We start from the raw sequence: 17134 nt of genomic DNA on the forward strand, positions 1-17134 counted from the left end.
CCCTGCCCCCAGCCCACTGGTCATTCCAGAAGGTCATTCCACCATCCGGTCTAATTAGCATATTAGCTCTTTATTATATAGGATATTGAGTTAGTAGAAGCATTTTTTAGGGGAAAATCATTATACTTGGTTCAGCTTGAGTGATTAAAAGTGTTTTACACTTTTTTGACACTGAAAATGGTAAAGGCAAAAAATATTTAAAAGATTGTCACTGGCATCAGAATCAGGCTTACAAAAAATAACCTCTGCAAACAGAAGTTTAAAGATAATAATTCAAAATCTGTTTTCAGTATCTCTGATAGAGTTTTTAAAATCAAAACTTTATTAGACATGCTTTTACTTGCTGAAGTACATTTCTTTCCCACCAATCAGGGCAAGTACCAAGGAAAGTAAAAGATTAAGATTATCATAATTCTGTCACAAATCATATTTCTAGAGCAAAACTGTTAATGCAGATTTTATATTATTTGTGCTGCAATCTTTCCGATTTACATGATGCATTCTTAATACCTACCAATTACATATTAGAATGTTCTTTATTTCAGCAGTATGGAACAAGTGAAAATAATGAACTTTGATAAAGCAATTATTAGCTGTAGTTATCTCAGCTTTTAACTCTTGTTCTCTCTCCCTTTTTTCAATGTACCCTATCCCAAGGAGAACTTAAATGCAAGGAGATGGTGATTATTCAGTACATAAAATAAAATTTAAAAATCCTGCATCTTTGCAAATAATTAGAAAAATATCTGTCTGTTTGGATGTCTCACTAAATTCAAATTTTTATTACAGATGGTTGTTTAATATCAATGTTGGCTTAGGGCCTCATTCAAAACCAGTCCTCTTTCTCAGTATCAATTTATATATTTTCAGCTCTTGTAACACCAGATATTTCATTTCTGTATCTGTTTCCAGCACACGTGAGACTAAATGTCCACAACCTCATGTGATTTCTCTGATTAATCCCAAACCTAAGCCAGAATAATTCAGTATATTACTTCAATGTAACAAGTCACCCTTTGTGTGAAGCTACCACTAATGTTGAACTTCAAGTTCCTTATCTAGTACATTGTATAGCCAGCCCACTTTGCTAGTATCAATTCTTCCTCTAATGATTAGAGGAGTCAAGCCCCTGATGTCATGTAAGGAGATGGTCCCCTCATCTATCAACATAAGCTAGAACGTAGAGTCAGTCTATTTGTCTTTTGAACAGTGTTTGCTCCTTTTCTAGAACATTCTAAGCCCGCTGGAAATAGCTGATAGCGACCGTAATAAAGACCATCTGCTTGCTTATTGGCTCAAGGTATAATGAGTTCTACCTTTTGGAACACACTGCCTCCCCACTCCCATGGTTGGGTGTGTCCTATTCTGCCCCCTCACCTTTACCTTTTCAACTATCCCTCTCAAGTAGGTCCAAACTTTCCTATAGATTCCTTCTCACCGACATTAGCTTTTTACAGTACGACTCCATATTTATAAAGTAATTCCCCAATATTTTTATCTAGTACTTTTATGCTTTCATTTTTAATAGCTGAATACTTGATATGCTTGCAATTCATCTCATGCATGCGAGCTATAGATCCAAACTTATTTTACTTTTCAGATATAACTATTTACTTTGCCTAAAAGCATTTATCGAAAAGTCCTGTATTTTGTGAGGAGTAAAATCACTAGTTTTTTAATTCTTTTTTTTCATATTCTCAACAAATTGCTCTTAACAATAACCTTTAAAATTATCTTCTTGAGGCTTACTGTTTATGAGATAATATTTAATAATTTAACTATCACAATCCTATCACATAAATCAAATTCTACTGGCACCTTCAAAATGAGGGGTTCAGTGTTTTGCCTAAGAGAGCTGCCATGCAGAAACTAGAGTAGGGGATAACAAAAGCACTTCTGGTAAAGGAGTTAATGAAAATTACAGCATCTTTATGGATCCTTATGATTCCTAACCTCCCTCTATTTCACTCCCTTCTCAATAATCCATACTAAGGACAAAAACAACATTTTCAAAAATAATCAATAATAGCATAAATAAAACAGACAAAAGTCAACTTCCTTGAATCAGAAAATCATCTAATTAGCAATGGCACAAAATGATCAAGATACTATGTGATGATACATCTCTAAAATACTGTAGGCAAGAAAGAAAAACAAAACAAAAAGCTAAAAACTCTATTTCTCAGTTCCTTAAATCTTCCAAATATGTTGCTTTCCATTTTCAAGGGCTGTGCTAGATCAGATTTTAGGAGTAGGAAGATTTCCTCCAACATGAATTCTACTCATCTTTCCAAGAAGTCTCAGCAGCACAAATTCTTAACAAATTAGTATGTGTAATATGTGCACAATATCTGGAACTTCAAAGAGGGTGTTGAGAGAGCAGTGAAATACATAGATATGAACTGAGGGAAAGACATGAAAGAGCTTTTGTGGGTGTTTTTTCTTGTTTTTGTTGTTTGTTTGGTTTCTTTGGTAAATATGCTTAATACTGAGAATTGCATAATGTTGAATTTCCTCTAAATGACATACTTATCTTCTCAGTTAATATGTGAAACTCTTTGGAAGATATAATCACCTCATTGAAAATTCTTTTATAAAGCTTGAATTTATTACTGAAAATGTCTGCATTAAAACTTATGAATGGATAAATTACACTAACGAGCAAAGTTTAATAATAGTTGCAGGAGTCATAAACTTTCCCTTTTATGCATATCTGCAGTAGTTCATATAACACAGACTGTTGGGATTGGTATATAGAGGCCAATACAAATGTAAAGAATTCCTCAGCCATTAAACAGGATTTGGATTGTCATCTAAAATAAAACTGATTTAATTATAATGGTATTTATGCAATCAATGGCACAATTTAGCAAAAGTTATTGAAAAAGAAAATGTAAAGAGATTTGGAGTTTAATTAATAAAAATGATAATTAAAACCAATTCCAAATAAATTCTTATAAAAGCCTTATTTAGTATAGCCAAGATGTTAATAACCTATGAGTTTAGTAAACCTCTGGTAAATACAATAATAAAGTCTAACATATACTGAAAAAAGCTTAGTTTTAGCTCCTACAAAAACAAAAAAATATAAATGAGAATGAATAATTTTAAATAAATTTTCTTCTTTCTATTTAAGAAACCTATAAAGTGCTCTAAAATCAGCCCCAATTTCTTTGAGAATTGAGCTTCAGCATAATGGCAGGAGAAAACCTGCAACCTATATCAATCTTAAGTTTCTTATCATATATCCTTTTACAAATCATAATGTAGCATGTCATAAATATATGACATACCTCTTAATATATGTTAATGCGCATATAAGGAACTAGAAATTAGTGTCTAGTAAAAGAAAGTGTCTAGAGTGGAAATGATTAAATTGGCTAAATGCAGAGATTTCCAAGCTCTCTCTCTTCATTGCTTCCTTACTGCCTCCAATCTGGAAAGTAAAGTTTGTCATTAGTCTCTTAACCAAAAGAAATATCTACTTGTTCTATTCATTAAGTAGTTAGGTTCAAACAACCTACCAATGTGTTTCCTAAACAGTTTGGTAGTCATTTTAAAAATGAAACAAAAATGGTACTTGATTTCATTCTTAAACAACCTCAGTTACTTACTACTGGTATGTGTGCATCTGTTTAATAATACACTATTTCTCAGTTTGAACATCACTAGCCCCATTTTCTGTTCCACATTAATTTTTTCTTGTAGTAGTTGTTTTTTGTGTCAAAGCAACTGTCAAAAACCTAGCTACACAAAGATATGACATCGTCAAAAGTAACAGAATACAATTTAGTGTTGAAACTGAAACAACTAAAGCTAGTAGTTAGCAGGGATGTTACTGTATTTTCCTTGAAAGGGTATTTAAAATATTCCACAACCTCTGTGAATTTACTGGGCACCTTGGCACATGGTTTGGGAATCACAGAGCTAAAGATTATTTCAATGACAATAACAAGACGTTCTGAGGACTCTAATGATTATGAAGAATCACTAACTTAAAAATATATTAATCTATATATATATAAGCCTAAGCGACTGTCTGTCCAATGGTCTGACCATCTGACTGGTAGGTGTGACACGCAATGACCACCAGGGAGCAGACACTCAACACAGGAGCTGCTGAGCTGCGGTGACTTAGCAGCTGCAGTTCTTGGGTGATGCACCCAAACCAGAGAGGAGAGAGCCCAATTCTGGGGTGCATCACCTGAGAAACACCCTCTTGCAATCCAGGACCTCTCAGTGAATGTCGGAGAGCCAGTTTTGGCCCGATCCTTGCAGGCCAGGCCGAGGGCCCCCACTGGTGCATGAATCTGTGCACTGGGCCTCTAGTTTTATATAATATAAAATAAACAGAACCAAATCACAGTTCATTAATTTTACAAATGCATATTGAGTGCCAGCTATATGCAAGGCAGTATACTAGGCACTAGGATTTTAGTGCAAAACCAGGCAAGAAAAGTAATTTCCTTCTTGGAATTTACATTCTAGCAGAAACAAATAATGCAAAATATAAAAATAAATATTCATACAGTCATTTTAGTGTGATAAGTGCTATAAAGGAAACAAACAGACAAATATGATAGGCACTGATTGAGAATAAAGGGCAGAAGGAACCAACTTATTTTAGGGGATGAGAAAAATCTTCCTGAAGAAGGATATAACATTTGCAGTAAACTCTAAAGTAGTGATCCTTAACTGAGGGTGAGTTTGCCCCATGGGACATCTGGCAGAGTTTGGAGACATTTGGGTTGTTATGACTGGGAGGGATTCCACAGGTAAGCCCCGTGGGTAGAGGCCAAGAATGCTGCTAACATCCTACAATGCATAGGACAGCCTCAATGCACCCTCCCCCAACAAAGAATTATCTGACCCAAATATTAATAGTGCTGAGACTGATTTAAATAGGTGTGTATGTGGGTGTGTGTTTGAAAGTGAGAGGGCATCAGTGCGCATTCCAGGAAAAGGGAACAGCATGTGCAAAGATCTTCAAAAAGACTATGGTGTACCCAGTGAACCAAGAGAGTGCCACTGTAGATGAAGGCCAGTGCAGACAATTGCAATAATCCTCAAAACTGAAGGGTAAATTAGAAGAAAGGAGATTCTGCCTAAATAATCATCAGGATAAAAGGAAGATGGTTGTTATTTTAATTATTCAAGCAAACGCCAGCCTGTATGAAGTTTCAACTTTTGCTTCTGCTGTAAAATGTGACACATCAGGGAAAGTTGGTGATGTACACAAAGGCCTGTACAGTCATTAAATGACTGTATCGTGGCTTGTGTTGGCCACTGAGCAGCTGTGAGATTCTGCAGGTTGGACAAGCATAACTTGATCAAACCAAAAAAACCAAAAGCAGAAAAGAGAGAAAAGTATTTTATAGTCAGAGATGATTTCACCCCTTGGTTTCCATTATAAATAATGACTTTCACTGTTCTTCATATGGACATTTCCTTCAGCCCAGCCTATAACTGAGATAGTTAGAGCATTTTTCATACTTAAGCAAGTCCATGACGCAGTAAGCTGACAATAAACATTGATGTCACAACCAAGGGCAGAGAGAATAGCTCATTACCTGAGAGATAACTCTGGATAATTCAGCAGGGACACCTGCACACCAGTTATACCCTAATTTATGAATCATTAGACAGAGGCTATACACTCTTTAAAAATGTCTCCTCATAGCACAACAGAGGGGACAAAAAGAAGGAATGCGGTTTTTGTTAAACACCTAGTTTGTATACACCAGGTTTCAAGCTAAATATTTTCACTTGTTTCTATCCAGTCTCAAGTGTTCTCACTTTAAGGCAGAGAAAGTGAGGCCATACAAGAAAAAGTCACTTGTCCAAATCCAGTACTTAAAAACTAAAAGCTACAGCCCGAGTTTGATTCTCACAGTTTCCCAATATACAGCGTGGAGCAAAAGTAGGTTTACAGCGTTGTTCATATGGAAAGTAATAAAACAATTAATAAATAATGATACAAGAATAAACTCTGTTTCATGTACTCACTACTGTAAATCTACTTTTGCTCCACCCCATGCAAACTCCTACCATGCCACACTTCCTGAAGTTTGGAGAAACAAACAAAAAAGAAATACTAGCTTCTCTCTTCTCTGTAACTGATTCTCCTTCTGTGTTTCAACCCCTTGGTGTTCTCCATAGCAGCTGGGCAGACCCTGAGGTTGGCTGAGCACCTACTTCCTCATCTTCAGCTCTTCCTCTTGTAAGGAAAGTCTATGCCACCCTAGATCCCAAAATAGGCAACTCATGGCTACAGAAGGTCATGACTACCTCAGATCCTTCAGACTACCAACTGCAGAATACATAGCTGAAATGGACACATATTTACGTTGGTCAGAAACCACTTGAAAAGGACAAAAGCACAGGGACACATAGCGGAAATCTAATGGGGAGTCAAAGATTCCACCTCCTTCTCCAAACTGCACTAGGTTCTAAGCCTTAGTAGGTAGCCACAGGAAAGAGACTACATTCATTCTGGTAGCAGAATATGAAACAAATTATAAAGGTATACTCTAACACATTTAAGCTTTTAATAATTAGGCAAAATTCTCACAAAATCGATTATCAGACATCTGATTTCCAAAGTTACAAATATAAGTATACGGGGCAGGAGACAGGATGGGTATTTTCATTATGTGACTTTATTTTATCATCACCACAGCTCTGCAAAGCCTTAGAATTGTGCTCATGTTACAGATGAAGAGACTACGGCTTGGAGAAATTAAATAATTGGCCTGAGCCAATAATTGATAGCAAAATGGGGAATTATCTGAAATTTCCAGCAGACCACCTGCAAGACACTGTCCCCCATCCCCTACTCACTCTACCCCATCCCGTACTCACCCCATTCTTTCTCTAAGCCAAATAGCTTAAAGCTTCCGGCCCTCTGAATAAGCAGTGGAAGTTACTTACGGTATTTTCAAGTCAATATCCAAAGTGATGTAATGGCCAGATTTAGAAAGGATCTTATCCAATTTGAATACCAATAGACTTTCTCTTTCTGATATGATTTTCCCTAGTGTAAGCCTAGAGAGTGAAGTCCTTCCTACTATTTTCCTCTGAATACTACTTGAGAGTTTATATATAAGATCTTATTTGTTTCTACCAACAACTTCTGGATATGGGAGATATCTTTTCTGATTAAAAAAAAAAAAAAGTAAGAAACCAAGTTCCGAAGAGGTGAACTGGCTATTGCTGGAAGCACTTTTGTAAATAAATGACTATTGGGTCTTCGAATATGTAGTATAGAACTCCCTTAATATAAATGACTGCCTCCCTTATCTTCAACCAACCTTAATTTCTGGTCCACTCTATAGTGTCCATTATTTATAGACAATTGGTAAAACTGATCCTCTCCCAAATGCCCCTACTCCTAGATGCACATTTAGTAAATTAACAAACTTTTTAAAATAAATAAAACATTTGCTTTTTGATACATAATATTAAAGACACTTTCTACCTCACACTGAAATAGAACACAGCCTCACAAAGCAATTTTGTCAGGGCACATATTCGTTTCTAATTTTTGCTGTAATAAATTACCACAGTAGTGGCTTAAATCAACACAAATTCATCTTATATGTCTGGAGGTCAGAAATATAAAACCAAGATATTGGGAGGACTGAGTTTCTTCTAAGGGCTTTTGGGGAGAATACATTGCTTGACTTTTCAAGCCTGTAGAAATTACCTCCATTCCTTGGCTTGTGGCCATGTGAATAGAGCCTCTATTTCAATCAGTTACAACTCTTCCTCACCTCCCACTTCCATCTTTCACTTATAAATCCTCATGATGACACTGGGTCCATTTGGATAATCCAGGGTAATCTCTTCATCTCAAAATCTTTAATTTATACCTCAGCAGGTTTTTGTTAGGTAAGGTAACATATTCACAGGTCCTGAGGATTTTAACATGGGCAACTTTGAGAGGCCATTTTTCTTCCTACCATAAAACTTAAATTCAAAAATGAAAGTATCATAGATAATCACATTTTACATAATTGTCACAGGCTCTGATCAAGTCATTTCAAGAAGTTAAAAGAAATAATCTGATTCACAATGAATGGTAAAAACTTTAAGTATTCCCAATGAAATCTACTACATAACAAAAACTCCTCCACAAATGTTTAAAGCCAAAAACTAAAAGAAAATTCTTATAAAACACATATCTCATAAAAGCTTACACCCAAAATAGTCAAAGAATGCCTACAAATCAATAAATAATAGGTACTCAAATAGGAAATCAAGTGACTAATAATATTATGAGAAAAGGTTAAATTTGCCTAGAATCGGGAAAATATAAATTAAAATAATGACAGTGACAGTTCTAAGTCACTAGACTGGCCAAAAAATGTAAGAGTCTAATTACACCAAGTATAATTTAGGATATGGTTTTTATAGAGGTCAAGAATATAGTTGGTCAGAGTACAAAGTGAAATAGTGCTTCAGAGAGGAATTTGGCAATGTGTTACAGTACATAGAAAATCTGTCACTACGCATTCTCTACCATCCAGCTTTACTTCTAACAGTTCTGTAGTCTTGCAAAACCCTATCTTATCTAAAGAAATTTCTACCTTTTCCTCTTCTGGGGATGGTGACTTCAGGCACTCACCATGGTGCAGCATTTGACATACTGTCAGAGGCTCTCTTGCAACACAATCTCTAACAAAGCTAGGCTGTCCTGAACCCCTGGTAATAGAATTGGTTACCTTTATAACCAAGAAGGTTGGGAAAGCACCAAAATCTGGATGTGGCATGTGCCCAGGCCAACTTCCTGGAGTTCGTGCTGTGAGACCTAAAGTTCTAATGAGGTTGTCTAAAACGGAAAAAAAAACATGTCAGCAGGACCTATGGTAGATCCACGTGTGCAAAATGTGTCTGTAACAGGATCAAGTGTGCTTTCTTTATTGGGGAGCAGAAAATCATTGTGAAAATATTGAAGGCACAAGCACAGAATCAGAAAGCTAAATAAAATTTTAAAAGAAGCTTTTTTAGTAACAAAAGCCATTAAAAAGCAGAGAGAGAGAGAGAGAGAGAGAGAGAGAGAGAGAGAGAGAGAGAGAGGAGCTTCTAAAATGCTATTCAGTTCAGCAAGGGCTTATAGTACTTACAATTGAAAACAAACAATCTATCAGTAAAATACTGATGAATGAATATACAATGAAAGACTTTAGAGCTGTTAAATGCATGAGTAAAATCTCAGTTTTCAAAACATACAATAATGTTAATAATAAAAACAAATTGAAAATTATATAATTTACCTACATTTTTAAAAGAGAAAAATCAACATTCATTTTTATGAATGCATACAATACAAATCCTATATAATAAAAGCCTAATAGGCTAAGTGTCCGGTCATCCAGTTGGCTGTTCAACCAATCAAAGTATAATGTGCTAATGATATGCTAAGGCCACTCAACTGCTCACTATGACGTGCACTGACCACCAGGGGACATACAGTCCACTGGTCAACCAATCATTATGACATACATTGTCCACAGGGGGCAGACGCTCCGATCGGTAGGTTAGCTTGCTGCTGGGGTCTGGCCGATTGGGACTGAGCGAGACAGGCCAGACACACCCTGGAGTCCTCCCACAGTCCCTCCACAGCTGGCCAACATCCCACGTCCCTCCTGGCACTGATCTTGCACCAGTGGGGTCCCTCAGCCTGGTCTGCACCCTCCCGCAATCTGGGATCCCTCGGGTGATGTCAGAGATCCAGTTTCGGCCCGATGGCAGAGCGACCGGTCACTATGACATGCACTGACCACCAAGGGGCAGACTCTCAATGCAGAAACTGACTCCTGGTGGTCAGTGCGCTCCCACAGGGGGAATGCCAGTCAGCCAGAAGCCAGGCTCATGGCTGGCGAGCACAGTGGCGGTGGCGGGAGCCTCTCCCACCTCCACAGCAGCCTCTCCCGCCTCCGCGACAGTGCTAAGGATGTCCGACTGATGGTTTAGGCAGGGAGTGGGCCTAAGCCATCAGTCAGACATCCCCCGAGGGCTCCCGGACTGCAAAAGGATGCAGGCCGGGCTGAGGAACCCCCCCCCCCCAGTGCACGATTTCATGCACCAGGCTTCTAGTATGAAAATAAAAACTGGGCAAGGTATTAATACATGTCATTTCAGAATAAAAATGTCCTTGGGGGAGGGAAAAAGTGAAAAGAAAATTAGTTAGATCCTAGTGATTTGTGTTTTTAAAACACAAAATCTGAAATGAATATTCCCAAATATAAATAACACTTAAATTTTGCAAAATGGGTACACAAATGTTTCTGCTTACCCAAGATGTTTGAAATATTTTGTAAGTAAAATAAAATTGCATTAAAACCCAAACAAAACAGGCCTTTTAGTTATATTGCAAAAAGAACCAACTTAAAGGGCAAATAAGTAAGCTTCTAGAACTGCACTGATATAAAAAGTGCAACATCCTTCTGGTGTGTCTGAGATAATCCTCAGTCCAAACACTAGATTGATATGTCCATTCAACTGTACAAAGTACTAAGAATTGACATTACCCAGCATTGTGAGTTTGTTCCAAGGTTCAGTTCAATTCCACATAAACCTGTACTTTACAGCTGTGAGATGCACTCTGGGTTGGCTACAGACATGAACATTACAAAAGGGCATTTCATGGAAGGATTAGAAGCACCATCTGTTCATGAGTCAGCAAAACCAGAAAATTTCCATCATCCATTAGAAAGAATCCTTTGCTTATGAAACTTGTTTTACTGTTGTCAGAGGTTTCTAGGGCAAACCCAGAAGTCCAATCAACAGTGGAAGCTGCAAACTTGAAATCACTAAGCATAATGCCCTTAAAGGAAAAGCTAAAAAAAGAACTGTTAAGACAAATACTTGAAAAGCACCCAATTTCTTTAAATTGGACTCCTGTGTAATTAAACTGTCTGTCCTCCTATATATTAAGTTTTTTATTTAATCCAAAAAAGGGATCAGTATTTTTTCAGGTTAAAAAATAAGCTTTCTCCCTTACCACATTCTATCTTTTGTCCAAGGTTGCAATTCACCCAGAGACATTGAACATTAGTATGCAAATGTACCTGGTTTAGGCACAGCTCTTACATTAAGACCTTGTGTACTTTACGTTTTTACTTTGCATAGAATTGCATTTAATCTGCCACTTCTCTGGAAGTCTATCATTGGTATAATTTCTGTGCCATTTTCAGCACATTAAAAACAATTCTTGTTCTGGAGTTCTGAGGAAATTCTACCCAAAGCTCAGCAGATGCACTCAGCCTAAACATAGAAAACAATTGTCAAGAGATTAAGAAACCTTACATAGTCAATGTTCAATAAGATTGAAAATTAGTCTTACTTAGATTGAAACAGTCAGTATTCCCCTAATTTTAAGGGCAGAATTTCTAAAGATGCCATCAAAATCAAATATTAAAATTAAGCTTACAGAGTGAAGTACCTGAATCATTTTTCTTCTTCACACTATATAATAAGATCTCATGTGGAGGGAAAATAAGCCAAAGGTGCACATTCCTAAATCTGAGAGATACAGAGAAGAATATAGGAGGGGAAAATGTAAGAGTTTACTTGGTTGAGTGAGAATTGTATTTTAAGCTCTATTCCTACTTTTGATAGTCTAGAAGCACTATTTCTGATAAGGGAAACAGCCTGAAGCAGCTGCCACAATACTAAACCCTCCTCCCCCAAATATTCACTTATTATACTTGCACAAATACAAACTCAGCAGCTTTCCTAGGTTGCTCATCTAAGAAGAAGCGAGAGAGAAAGAGAAAGAGAGAGAGAGAGAGAGAGAGAGAGAGAGAGAGAGAGAAAGTACATTCTGATGCTTTCAAATATGCCTTAATTTATAATATGTCATCTATTAATGTGTTGTATTTCACTATGAAAAACCCACACTTGCTGTGAAAATACTTATATAATGCTTTGATGTTTAGAAGTACCTTTTAAATTCATTATTAATGTATTTCTAATGGCCTGTGAAGTAACTGTCATTATTTTTTATTTTTACCTATTTAACTTGGAAGGATACACAGGCCTAGAGATGTTGTATCATTTTTCCAAGATCATATAGTTCCCCGGAGTAGATCAGAGTCAAAATCCTCTCACATATATCTTGTGTTCTTACTACTATAAATTTCATGGATATTAAAATACACAAATTTACTTTTGTCCTAAATTTTAAAGAGAACTGAAAAGAAAGAGCTTTGTTCTCTTATAGCAAATAGCACATTTAATGAAAGTGCCACTATGACTATAGAAGTACTTATACCACCAGTATTATAGAACTCTAATATATAGATTTCCAATATATTAAAAAATGTGATTTTTTTGATATTCACTGAATTATCAAGCAGGAGTTATAATTAGACTAGAGGATATTAGTGCTTAAATACATAAAATGGTGATGTTTTAAAAATAAAATAACACATAAAGTGGTTAAGATAGAACTTTGCGTATAGAAAGTTATTAATATACTATATGACAATTGCTACAATCATCATCATTATTACTTATATACATAGGTGATAGCTAACTCTCTTTGGTACTGGTATTAAGTCCTACTGTATGTATACAAAGTGAAAAATGAACAAAAGGTATAGTATAGGTAGCATCTCTACCTAAACATGAATTCTATATAAAAATATAAACCTGCCTGAAAATCTAGGAACTATAATGTAAAAATGCTTCAGACCATCAGAATAAAAGTGAAAAGAAATGTCCTTAAAGTGACATCTTTTGGGGCAAATGGTATGGAAGGACAATCGTATATTTAAAACACAGAAGAATTAGGGAGATGCTGGCCTCATAGGAAGAGTTTATAAGTGTTCCTTCCTCTTGAATTTTTTGGAATAGTTTGAGGAATAGGGGTGTTAGTTCTTTGAATATTTGGTAAAACGCTCTTGTGACTCTTTCCAGACCAGGGCTTTTGTTTGCTGGGAGGTTTTGGGGTGTTTTTTTGTTTGTTTTGTTTTGTTTTGTTTTGTTTTGTTTTGTTTTGTTACTGCTTCAACTTCATCAGTAGTTATCAGCCTCTTCAGGTTTTCTGATTCTTCTTGATTGAGTTTTGGAAGGTTGTATTTTTCTAGGCCAATAGAAAAATGATGAAATTGAAGCAGTAAACCCAATGATTCCCTGAGATGCAGCACCAACCAAGTTGCAAGCCCACCCAAGCTGTTTCCAGTGGCTTTCCATTCAAAAAGTCTGTCTTGACTTACAATTATGACTTTACCAGAATCTCTCAGACAAATGGCATCTGCGATATAACCCTTACTAAGTGGCCCCAGGCTCAACACTAGCAGTAGTTGGCCTTGGTTTACAGCTTGACCTTTCCTGGGCATCTCCAAACCCAGCACAAGTAGCAGCCATCTGCAGATTGCTTTATCATATCAGCCCAAATTTTGCCATGTTGTTTCAAAATGGCTTTATTATTCAACATTACTAAATTCATTTATGGAGGAGTATAATTGATTTAACTTGCATTGAAACCAATAGGGAGATGGTCATATTGTTGTCCTTTGACCTCATAATTATAGTTTTAGCAGTCCATGACAAATAAATATTTCAACAGTTCAAAAAGGCTTGCTAAAAAAAAAACAAACAAAAAAAAATACATAATGGTCATTACATTATAATTCATTAGACAAAATTTGTGTCCAGTAAGAGAGCATTTAGGGTCATCATCTGAGGTCAATAACAATACCAAACAAATAAGATTGCTCTCTTAGGAAAATAACTGGTACATTTTCTTTTTTTGGCCTCACATGATCTCCCTCCTATGTCTGCCTGCCCTATTTCCTCTTTTTATGGCATAAGTCATGGAGGAGCAGGGTCCATCCATGATCTCATATTTAACTTACCCCTTTAAAGACCCTATATCAAATACAGTCATGTTCTGAGGTGTTGTGGGTTAATTAGAACTTCAACATATGAATTGGGGGAGGGAGATGTCAACCTATGACATCTATTAAAATTACTTTGTACTCATTTAAAGAAATGTAGGTTCTTGTATTTCAATTAATTCCTTCTTATAAGGATCCATACAAGTGAAATGCCTTGATGTTATCTTGAGTGCAGAATAAAAAAAATATTTTGGAATACAGAAAAAACATCTTGGTGTACTCAAATTGAGGTTGCTTTGCTTTTAAAGTGTACTATTGTCATTGTAAAAGTATTACAACAAAAATCAGCCATTTTCCTTTGCAATAACCAATTAGGAAATGTGATGGGAAAAAAACAATTTAGTCATCATAAGTTACCACATAAACTACAAAATCCATATGAATAAATATAAGAAGGAATGTGGAAGATACACAAAAAGTATGAAGCTTTATAGAAGGATATAAAAAACATGAAGAAAAGTAGAGACATGTTTTCAGTTAAAGCAATCTCAATTTGAGTACACCAAAATGTTCTTTGCCTGAAAAACAATCAAGGAAAATATTAATAATAAAGCTTAAATTGAAATGTCACATATTTAGGGAAGTTATAAAATAAAGTTTTAAATACCTTAGCTTAAAAATGGTAATTAGGAAATATTTTTATATTTAATGAAAACTGTATTATCCAAATTTGTGAGATGGAGGTATAGCTTTTCTTAGAAGGAAGTTTGTACCTTAGAGGGAAATTTATAGTATATATCTAAAAAGAAAAAAGGTTGAATGTCAACAGGCTAAACTTTTATCTCAAAAAAATTAGAAAAATAAATATCCATCCAAATAATGAAGTTTTTAGCCATAATCTATATTAATAAAAGCATAATATGCTAATTAGACCAGATGACCTTCCAGATGAAGCCAGGGCTACGAGGGAAGCCTGGGTCCCAGATGCCAGAGGGGGAAGGAAGTCCTACTCTTGCATGAATTTCATGCATTGGGCCTCTAGTAATGATCATATATGCAAATCTCAATTTGCCAATTCCAAAATACAGATTTTCAAAATTTGTCTGATGAAAAATAATTCCTTATCACTGAAGTAAAAACTGAAAAAGTTATTTCTGACTAGAAAATATATGCAATTATGATTTCTGTTATCACTCTAGATACACAATTTATACCCTTTTTCATTCTATGCATGATCTATAAATAAAAGAAAAGTGATGAAGGAGAAGCTCACAAAAGCCTTATACAAATCCACAAGGGTAAATCAAAGCCATGTGTTTAGTTCTATCTTATGATAAAGTTGTATAAGAGGCACAAGCAGCTATGAGATTGAAGATAAATTGGTCAAATACTGTTTTTGTTGTTATTGCTTATGTGCTTGTCTATTTGTTTATCCCGGGCTGATATGAAATAAAGGGATTATACCACGATTCAGAACCTATTCCAATAATTGGTATAATTTCAAGATAAGAATTTATGGAAAGTCATATATAAAGAATTCTAATCAGTTTAGAATAAGTTACCACTATATTAAGTAGCAACAAAACATTAAATTTGTAAAAGTTCCATAATTTATATAAATTTGTCTTACCCAAAAGTTTCTTCAGTATAGATATTTTAGTTATATTATCAATAATTATTACAAAAATGCTATAATGAATTAGCAAAGCTTATGATCAAACCCTGTAGATATTGGAGCTAAAATGAAGGCTTTGCTAATTAATTACTGGATTAATTACTTACATAATTGTGTATAAAAAATATAAAGGATTTATTTACATGGAACTATCCAATTCATATGTTTCCCATAATATTTATATAGTTTTATTGTTTAATATTGTTCAAAGGGAAAATGTGAGTAAAAGATAACTTCTAAAAATGTAACATCTTAATTGAAGAGCATAATTTTCACAATTTTGTGTCTATACAAAGGTAAGTGAATGAATATTTATTTAGTGTTAATATATACTCACCACCACTTTCTCAAAAATAACCTGTTCTCATTTTACAGATAAGAGAAATAAATATCAGAGTAGTCATGTTACTTTTCCAACACTATAAAATGAAGTGATAAAACTAGTAATTCATGAATAGTTTAAAGTACAGAAGATCAAAAGATAAAATATCTCGATTACAACCCTCTAAGATGAGTTACATTATTGTAGAGTTCAATGATCAGAAGTTCTGTCTGTGTAATATTATGACAATCAGATGCAACCAAAAAAGGTTTTGCTTATTTATTCACAACATGCCTATAGAATGTTGAGAATGACAGAGAAATGGGATACCATACTAGGGATTAGCAGGCTAACTACCTTCATGACCATGATAAAGCAGGTCTCCTGAGACTTCTGAGCAAATCCAGCTTTTTCATGGACATGTACATGAGGCTTTTACAAAAAGATATCTGAGAAAACTAATTTTCAGGGGGTCACTTGGTATCAACTACATACATCTGAAAGGTCTCTTACTTGTCAGTGAATCTATTATTTAGTGTTCAGTGGCTAAATTTCCAAATGATAATTTGTACAAAATTAATAGCCTTTATAAGAACTGCTTGACCTCTGTGTTGACAAAATTCACGCCACAACTCCCTATTCCAACCAAAAATAAAAGCAGCAATCCTTTTTATGTAGCACATCTTGTAACTTTTAAAAATGAAATGAGAATGATCCCTGCTAATCTATAATAATAAAAAAGTAATATGCTAATTAGACTGGACAGCGAAACGACCTTCAGGACGACCTTCCAGAATGACCAGTGGGTGGGGGGCGGGGCCGGTGAGCCTGCACCTCCAGGCCAGCCATGGCGGTCCCTTCCACAGAGGGAGTGGGAGAGGCTGCGGCGCAGGCCTGGTCCTGGTCCAGCATCGCCCCTTCTGCAGAAGCAGCTGCAGAGGCAGTGGTGCGGGCCTGGTCCCAGTCCCGGGGCCACACCTTCCACAGAGGTGGGGGGACAAGGGGCAGTGCGGTCCCAGAACCTCCGCAGAGGCTGGATGGGGTGCGACCGTGGTGCCTCAACCTCCCACAGCCTCCCCCAGGCAGCCTGCCCCCAGGTCACCCCCCCACCAGTGGATAGGGGACAGGGCCAGCACTAAGAAGCAGTGAGCCCGGCTTCTGGTTGAGCCATAATACACCCCCCTCCCACCCCCTGCTCAGCCAGAAGCCAGGTTCACTGCTTCTTAGTGCTGGCCCCGTCCCTCGCCCACTGGTAGGGGGGTGTGATCTGGGGTCAGGCGGGTGCAGTGG

At 36.2% G+C, this 17134-nt stretch overlaps 1 protein-coding gene and 1 pseudogene across 2 annotated transcripts in view; one reads left to right on the top strand and one right to left on the bottom strand.

The window, feature by feature from the left end:
- Positions 1-17134, bottom strand: part of KCNJ3 (potassium inwardly rectifying channel subfamily J member 3) — a 141955-nt gene that overhangs the window by 65951 nt on the left and 58870 nt on the right. The window lies entirely within an intron of this gene.
- On the top strand, positions 8628-8986 carry LOC307105888 (large ribosomal subunit protein eL34-like; annotated as a pseudogene). The gene has a single exon. The product of its transcript is annotated as a large ribosomal subunit protein eL34-like (transcript).

The sequence above is a fragment of the Cnephaeus nilssonii genome (genome assembly GCF_951640355.1).
Source record: "Cnephaeus nilssonii genome assembly, chromosome: 10".
In the NCBI taxonomy this organism is placed as follows: Eukaryota; Metazoa; Chordata; class Mammalia; order Chiroptera; family Vespertilionidae; genus Cnephaeus; species Cnephaeus nilssonii.